The 9,289-nt window shown below is 49.6% G+C and overlaps 1 protein-coding gene across 1 annotated transcript in view; it reads right to left on the bottom strand.

Annotated features, from left to right (window-relative positions):
- The window catches only part of LOC106812443 (noggin-2-like), a 14,347-nt gene that overhangs the window by 2,073 nt on the left and 2,985 nt on the right, over positions 1-9,289 (bottom strand). The window lies entirely within an intron of this gene.

The following is a 9,289-nucleotide window of genomic DNA, read 5'->3' on the forward strand; positions in this document are numbered from 1 at the left end:
AGACACGTGCCCTAGTGTATGCAGAGATTCCCCGGATAGCAGCACTGGATAGAGAGGATAGACATTTTTCCTCGCTATCGCTTTTCCTCTGACTCGTTTATCTCTTCTCTTTTCTCTCATTGAGTTCATTCCTTACTCCACAATCCTCTCGCTTCTTTCTCTCGCTCCTCTTCTATCTCTCTCTATCTCTCTCTGTCGCTCTCGATCTTCTACCCTTCTCTCTCTTCCCACTGTTCTCTGTCGCTTTTGACGTAGGCAACCTGCTGCCCACCTACAATAATCGAACTCGTTACGTTCGATAAATTCCCTGCTGATATTAAACGTCATCTTCGTTACGTCAACCTTCGCGGCATCTTCTCGCAGACGATCGCTCAAGTCGGGCGCTCGTAGATTGACAATATCGACGCAGCCGTCCACTCTGATCCGTGAGCTATAAACAGTCTTGGAAATAACGGCAAAAACCCAGCCACTGATGTATTTCTACAATAGGACCTATAGTAAAATACATGACGATTAACCAGCTCTAACGCTATAATATATTATAACCTATAGAAAATCATAATGCTTAGTCAGTCCGGTAAAGATTGCCAGTCTGGGCTGGGGGAACGCGGGCTGCTATTTCTAATACTGCTCTATAATGATAGACAGATCGACCGCAGCGTTCCATATGATCAGGAGTTAATAATGACAACATTTGTCATTATTAACTCCTGATTATGATATGGGATAATGGGGGATATGGAATATATGGATAACGCATAACGGGCTACATATAATCAGGAGTTAATGAAGGACAAATTCTTTTTTTCTTCATTAACTCCTGATATAATAAGATGTGAGCGCTGGTGATGACGAAGCGTGTGGGCGCGGCGGCGGCGGTGGCGGCGCTGACGCGCGCTGCCTTGTAATGCGGCTAGTTTAGCGAGCCTGCTGCTGCTGTGATGCTGGTGCCGCGCGTCGCGGATTCCGCGCCGCTAAGCAAACAAACGGGCGCGCATTCCTCGCGGCCTTCGCTCGTCGGCTGCTCGGCGCGGCTACCACATCGCAGCGCGCCGTACAGAGACAGCGCTCAAGCCTCGCTGTCTGGCAACCAGCCGTGATGATAAGATGATGATAAGGACGACGACGACAATGATGACGATGATGATGATTGATGATGGTGATGGTGGTGATGATGATGTTGATGATAAAGAAGAAGATGATGATGATGATGATTGGTGATGGTGATGGTGATGGTGAGATGAACGATGATGATGTTGACGATGATGATGATGAGGATGATTGATGATGACGATAATGATGACAACGACGACGAAGATACCAATAATTATGCCTGAGATTATCTATATTATTGATATGCTAATTATGAATAAATGAGCAAACGATAATGAGGATATGATAAATGGTCATCGTTCGGGTCAACGTTGTGACATAGAGTGTGCATGTCTACAGACGCAGAGTGAGTGAGAGGTGCAAAGAAGAAGGAAGGAACGAGAGAGCGAGAGTGAGAGAGATCGAGAGATCGAGCAGATCGAGAGGAGAGAGAGGGGGGGGGAGAGTGTGTGTGAGCGACGAGCGAGCGAGCGTGCAAGCGTGTCGTGCGTGTGCGTGCGTCTGCGTGTGTGGGTCGTGTGCCGTGTGTGTGTGTCGTGTGTGTGCCGCGACGACCAAGCGAGAGAAAAAGATGGAGAGGCGTGTAAACGAGAGTGAGAGCGAGCGCATAGTAAAACGTTGTGATAAAGGGCATCACGGCGCTGCCTGCGCACACACAGTAGCTGCTGATATGCTGCGAGCGTGCGTGCGTGCCTAGTCTGTCTGTGCACTGTACCGAACCTTTGGATGTCGAGAGATAACCGTTGCGTCAGTAGGATGCATGGCGTTAGTATCGAGGTGTGCTGGCGGTGCCAGTGAGTTTATATCAAGTCAAGAGCGTATAAAGAAGGAAAGACCGCTCTTTATACGCTCTTGATCAGTATATATATTTGCGTGTGTTTGCGTGTGCGTGTGCGTGTGCGTTTGCGTGTGCGTGTGCGTGTGCATGTGTGTGTGTGTGTGTGTTGTGTGTGTGTGTGTGTGGTGTGTGTGTGTGTGTGTGTGTGTGTGTGTGTGTGTGTGTGTGTGTGTGTGTGACGTGTGTGCGCGCGTGCGTGTGGTTTTGTGTGTACATGTCTGTGATTAGTAGAAAAGGCTCCGATAGCGCACTCGTGTGCTAACTCGCGAGTGAGCTAGTGAAAGAAGGGGTAGAGAGCGGAGATAGAGAGTGAACGGGAACGATAGAAAGTAAGCGAGAGAGATAGAAGAAAAGCTCTCTCGCTCTCTCGCTCTCTCTCTCTCTCTCTCTCTCTCTCTCTCTCTCTCTCTCTCTCTCTCTCTTTCTTTCTTTCTCCCCTCTCTCTTTGTCTCTCTCTCTCTCTCTCTCTCTCTCTCTCTCTCTCTCTCTCTCTTTCTCGCGCGATTTCTCTATCTCTATCTATATCTTGCTCTCTCCTTCTTTTTCTTGTTTTTGCTCTCTCTCCCTCTCTCCCCCATTCTTCCTCTCTCTCCCCCATTCTTTCTCTCTCATTCTCTCGTTCTCTTCCCCCTCTCACTTTCTCTACGTATTGCTCACCTTCGTTGTCCCTTTATATACTCCCCTTACTCCCGCTCTCTTACGTAAAGCGCATCTCGACAAGATAAGATGTCAGAACGAACTTGTGAGATGACATCGCCAGCACTGATTGCCGTGCTGATGTGACGTCACGCCCCCCCCCCCGCATGGGTGCATTCGCCGGACGTAGCAGCTCGAGTGAGACATCAAGCGGCAAAAAGCATGTGCAGTGCACACCGCGCACGTCAGTACAGACGAGTGGTGTCACGGGCAATCGACCCATTCACATCGCATCTTTACCGCGAGAGATCGCGCGTGCGGTTTTTGTCGACGTATTTCCGAGTGGCGGGCAAGCGAGCACAACCGAAATCTAATGCGGTATAGTAGGCGACTTTGCGCCAGCGAGCGCCGTATCAACAGTGAGTAGTGAGTTACGAAGCCCAGAGATATCCGATTGCTTTTAAAAGTCAGATGACTTTTGCGTGACGATGATGATTGAGTTGCAGTGAGCAGGCCTGTGGAATTCTTACCAGTCACTTTAAATTTTATCACCCTCCTGAAAATTCAGTTAGAGGAAGCTTGCAGTGCACACAACGTACAATTCAAACTTTTCCACGCTCTACATCAATGCGGTCACATTTGTAATTATGTTTGTTCGCTGGCGGGAGAGCGGACGCGGGGAGACGGCGGGACGGCGCCCGCTATAGCTGCCGGCAGACGGGCGACGCTGCGGCAGCAGGAATGTAGTGCGATGCAGCAGCAGTAGCTGCACAGTAGCTGCACAGTAGCTGCAACAGTAGCTGCAACAGTTATCTGCAGTAATTGTAGTAGCCGCAGCAACAACAGCAACAGTAGCAGCAAAAGTTGCGGCAGCGGCAGCAGGAGTAATAGTAGTCGCAGCAACAAAAGCAACAGTAGCAGCAAAAGTTGCGGCAGCGGCAGCAGTTACGGTACTAGCAGTAGTAGCCGCTGCAACGGTATCTGCAGTAACTGTAGTAGCGGCAGCGTCAGCATGAGTAGTAGTAGCGGCAGCGGCAGCGGCAGTAGCAACAGTAGCAGCAACAGTTGCGGCAGTAGTAGTAGTAGTACTAGTAGTAGTTGCGACAGCAACAGCAACGGAAAACCAACAGGCTTTCATCGCTAGATGAGCGCGGCGCGAATGATAGAGCTGATAGCATTACTGAAAATTCACTCACCGCGTAGACTTCGGAGAAGTAGGGGAGGGAGGGAGGGAGGGAGGGAGGGAGAGAACACACACACACACACACACACACACACACACACATGCACACGCACACGCACACGCAAACGCACACGCACACGCACACGCAAACACACGCAAATATATATACTTGATCAAGAGCGTATAAAGAAGGGTCTTTCCTTCTTTATACGCTCTTGACTTGATATAACTCACTGGCAGCCGCCAGCACACCTCGATACTAACGCCATGCATCCTACTGACGCAACGGTTATCTCTCGACATCCAAAGGTTCGTACAGTGCACAGACAGACTAGAGCACGCACGCACGTACGCAGCATATCAGCAGCTACTGTGTGGCGACAGGCGCCGTGATGCCCTTTACACAACGTTTTACTATCGCTCGCTCTCACTCTCGTTTACACGCTCTCTCCATCTTTCCCTCCCTCTTCTCTCGCTGTCGCTCTCGCTTACACACACACACACACACGCGCATGCACGCACGCACGCACGCGCACGCACACACACACACACACAAACACACACGCACGCACGCTCGCACGCTCGCTCGCTCGGTCGCTCACACACACTCTCCCCGCCCCCTCTCTCTCTCTCTCGATCTCTCGATCTCTCGATCTCTCTCACTCTCGCTCTCTCGTTCCCTTCCTTCTTCTTTGCACCTCTCACTCACTCTGCGTCGTAGACATGCACACTCTATGTCACAACGTTGACCCGAAACGATGACCATTTATCATATCCTCATTATCGTTTGCATCATTATTATCTCATAATTAGCACTATCAATAATATAGATAATCTTCAGCATAATTATTGTCATCTTCGTCGTCGTTGTCATCATTATCGTCATCATCATCATCGTCATCATCATCATCGTCATCATCATCATCGTCATCTCCACCATCACCATCACCATCACCATCACCATCACCATCATCATCATCATCATCTTCTTCTTTATCATCAACATCATCATCACCACCATCACCATCATCATCATCATCATCGTCATCATTGTCGTCGTCGTCCTTATCATCATCGTTATCATCACGGCTGGTTGCAGACAGCGGAGGCTTGAGCGCTGTCTCTGTACGGCGCGTGCGAGTGGTAGCCGCGCCGAGCAGCCGACGAGCGAAGGCCGCAGGAATGCGCGCCCGTTTGTTTGCTTAGCGGCGCGGAATCCGCGACGCGCGGCACCAGCATCAGCAGCAGCAGCAGGCTCGCTAAACTAGCCGCATTACAGGCAGCGCGGTCAGCGCCGCCACCGCCGCCGCCGCCGCCCACAGCTTCGTCATCACCACGCTCACATCTTATTATATCAGGAGTTAATGAAGAAAAAAGAAATTTGTCTTCATTAACTCCTGATTATATGTAGCCCGTTATGCGTTATCCTATATATTCCATATCCCCCATTATCCCATATCATATCAGGAGTTAATAATGACAAATGTTGAATGGAACGCTGATCATCCTGGAACATCCTGATCATATGGAACGCTGCGTCGATCTGTCTATCATTATATAGCAGTATTAGAAATAGCAGCCCGTTTCCCCCAGCCCAGGACTGGCAACTCTTTAGCCGGACTGACTAAGCATTATGGATTTTACTATAGGTTATAATATATTATAGGCGTTAGAGCTGGTTAATCGTCATGTATTTTACTATAGGTCCTATTGTAGAAATACATCAGTGGCTGGGTTTTTGCCGTTATTTCCAAGACTGTTATAGCTCACGGATCAGTGGACGGCTGCGTCGATATGTCAATCTACGAGCGCCCGACTTGAGCGATCGTCTGCGAAAGATGCGGCGGAAGGTTGACGTAACGAAGATGACGTTACATATCAGCAGGGATTTATCGAACGTAACGAGTTCGATTATTGTAGGTGGGCAGCAGGTTGCCTACGTCAAAAGCGACAGAGAACAGTGGGAAGAGAGAGAAGGGTAGAGATCGAGAGCGACAGAGAGCAAGATAGAGAGAGATAGAAAGAGAGCGAGAGAAAGAAGCGAGAGAATTGTGGAGTAAGGAATGAACTCAATGAAGAGAAAAGAGAAAGAGATAAAACGAGTCCAGAGGAAAAGCGATAGCGAGGAAAAATTGCTATCCTCTCTATCCAGTGCTGCTATCCCGGGGAATCTCTGCATACACTAGGGCACGTGTGTAGCTTCTAGTTCTATGTGCAGGAAGTGGTAGCGAGTGTGAGAGATCGAGCACAAGCAGCAAGTATCGCATTAACGATCTAGATTTTACAGCTGGCACCAAACACGTCTTCTTGACGCCTACTCACGCCGAGTGCACCAGCTATCACATCATACGATACGGCTCTCTCCTCTCCTATATAGTCGTAACACATCACCTAATAATAGCAACGGACAGCGGCCCGACACTAATCCACCGGCGGTAGCTACACTACGAAGTGTGATAGCCGGCATTATTTTTCACCAGTGTGCGAACAGTTCTCGAGCAGCCACTTGTAGCTGCTTAATTATAAATCGTTATACCTACGTATAATCATCTAAGGCCTACGCATATCTCCGCGTACCAATATATTCTTGCGCATACGTAGGCATACCTAAATATACCCACATATGCCTACGAATACCCATCTATATAATTATACTTATAGCCACGTAAACCTACAGAAACTTACCCATTTAGCAATATACTCATCCTAGTAGCACAGCTATAAGCAATGGCAAACACGATGTGTATGTCAGCTGTATATAACAAAGACAGCGTTTATCAGGCGAGGGAGATTTACGAGCGATGGTCCGCCGTGTGTGTATATAGAAGGGGGCGCGACGGCGAGTGCGCATGCGCCATATGCTGGCGACGGTCGACCACCCGGTCGTACATCACTGTCACCGCCGTCGCCAGTGTCCCGCTGCTCGGTGACCCTATACTGTCGCCCGCTGTCGCGCGGCAGCCGCGTGTCACCGCGGATGACAAAGATGACAGAGACACCGTCACACAGCGCCGTGCATCACCAGAATACAAATATGACGGTGACACTGCCGCGCGACTCGGACTGTCACCGCCGATGAGAGGGATGACGTAGACGACGACAAGTGCGAGCGCGATGGCGACACTCTCTCGTCTGATCATCGCCATAAGCAGAAGAAATAAAGCGATGAGATGTGACCTGTCAAGTCGCAGAGATGATAGCAGTGACCGCGTAGCCACATGCTTGCTTGCTGTGTCACAGGGACGGCTACGTTACGGGAGCGAGGGCGCACAAGATGCAGCACTATATATTTATAGATATATATATATCAAGAGTACATAATAGGAGATATATATAAAGCGGAGTCATTCCATAGAGCGTCCCGCCTTTCAATGCATCTGGGTAGCCATTGGAATAACTACTGCTTGGCATTGTTGTGCTACGTGGCTATATCTACCACATCATGCCTTATCATAATATGGTATCACGTCTCATGGATCATGAGTCATCAACAAAGTCTGGGTTTATGCACCATATATGTGTATTTAGGAGTAAAATGTTAATGTCTCATCCTAGATTGAATCGAATTTCGTATCTAACACGTGTGGTGGGCGTGATAATTCCAGCTTGATAGAAGATCCGAATTCGTCCCGAGCACGAAGACGTTATGACATCACATAGTGCAGGAATTTCACACGATGCTATAGACTCACCCATCATGACTCGATGATGTTCGGAATATATTCAGCATTTCACGCGAGATCATCTGACCTATAAGGTTAATTTTAGGGCGATTTCTGTTACCCGTGATAGATATCCACACTGTTTGTACTGATAGTGCAAAGTCACGTGATATCAAAAGATATTAAGATTCCCGAATGTACGCCTAGCCACTCGATTATACACCCGACAAAATTCGAAACTGTTCGTTGGCGCAGGTCGTCACGAAAAGATCTAGAACTATGAGTGTACATGGAACGCTGTCATGACGTAGCATGCATCGTATCATCTCCATCGCAATGTCCGCAAACTCGCCTCGCGTGCTTCACTAATTAATTAACTCAATTGCGATTCTTTCTGGGCGTGTTGGAATGTTGGACTAATTAGCAATCGCTTCGGTCATCACGTTACCCTCATTGGTTAATTAAGAAGCTTTCGTACTATACTGTGCACCGGACAATCACGGATCGCTGAAAATCACATATTTGTCGCCGTTTGCCATATAATTTATCGCCGATCGGTAATTATTGCGTTGGTAATTAATTGCAATTAATAAACATAATGAATTGATTGTAACGGTAACCGTACGACAGCACGCACACCCAGACACGCGCTCGCGGCCTCGCGTGCTCACGAACACACGCACCCCCGCCACGCACTCACACCCGCACACGCGGCCTCACGCACTCACACCCGCACACGCGGCCTCACGCACTCACACCCGCACACGCGGCCTCACGCACTCACACCCGCACACGCGGCCTCACGCAATCACACCCGCACACGCGGCCGCACGCACCCACACCCGCACACGCGGCCGCACGCACCCACACCCGCACACGCGGCCTCACGCACTCCCACCCGCACACGCGGCCTCACGCACCCACACCCGCACACGCGGCCTCACGCACCCACACCCGCACACGCGGCCTCACGCGCTCATACACGTACACGCGGCCTCACGCACCCACACCCGCACACGCGGCCTCACGCGCTCATACACGTACACGCGGCCTCACGCACCCACACCCGCACACGCGGCCTCACGCGCTCATACACGTACACGCGGCCTCACGCACCCATACCCGCACACGCGGCCGCACGCACCCATACCCGCACACGCGGCCTCACGCGCTCATACACGTACACGCGGCCTCACGCGCTCATCCACGTACACGCGGCCTCACGCGCTCATACACGAACACGCGGCCTCACGCACCCGTACACGCACACCACCACACTCACGAACACACATGGCGTGTCTTGCGATCTAGAGACACACAGCAGAAGCAAGTCAGGTTGACTTTCACGTTCTTAATCTCGACCAGAATAGCAAATAACAAGCCCCGCAGATACCTTGAGGTAGGGGTTAATTAACAGTAAATTCATTTTCGTTAAATATTGAACTCTCGTTAGAAGTAAGACCGTTCTTCCCTACGCCTATAGTTATGCTCGCCACGTGTATAGGCGATTGGGCACATTCCAGCAGCTAGACGAACGAACAAAACTGCGTCCCCCAGATAAAAACACGATAGGTCTATATACTCTATACGATCGTACTATCCGTGTGTATTTTATTTATAGTTAATCTGCGCTATTGTTTTAGCACACGTAAAACCAGTCGCTGATTCGTCGTGGACGCACGGAGCTCACACATTTTTTCGTTGTGTCGTTCAAACAACGCGAGAGAAATAAATATTTCCAAGCGACTAAATATATCACGACGTAGCGATCAAAATAATTAACGGATGTTTATGGTAGACCCAAGTATAGCACGCACACACTTACGCACGCACACTATATATGTGTATATATATATA

This window comes from Priapulus caudatus, unplaced genomic scaffold (assembly GCF_000485595.1).
Source record: "Priapulus caudatus unplaced genomic scaffold, Priapulus_caudatus-5.0.1 Scaffold649, whole genome shotgun sequence".
NCBI classification, from domain to species: Eukaryota; Metazoa; Priapulida; class Priapulimorpha; order Priapulimorphida; family Priapulidae; genus Priapulus; species Priapulus caudatus.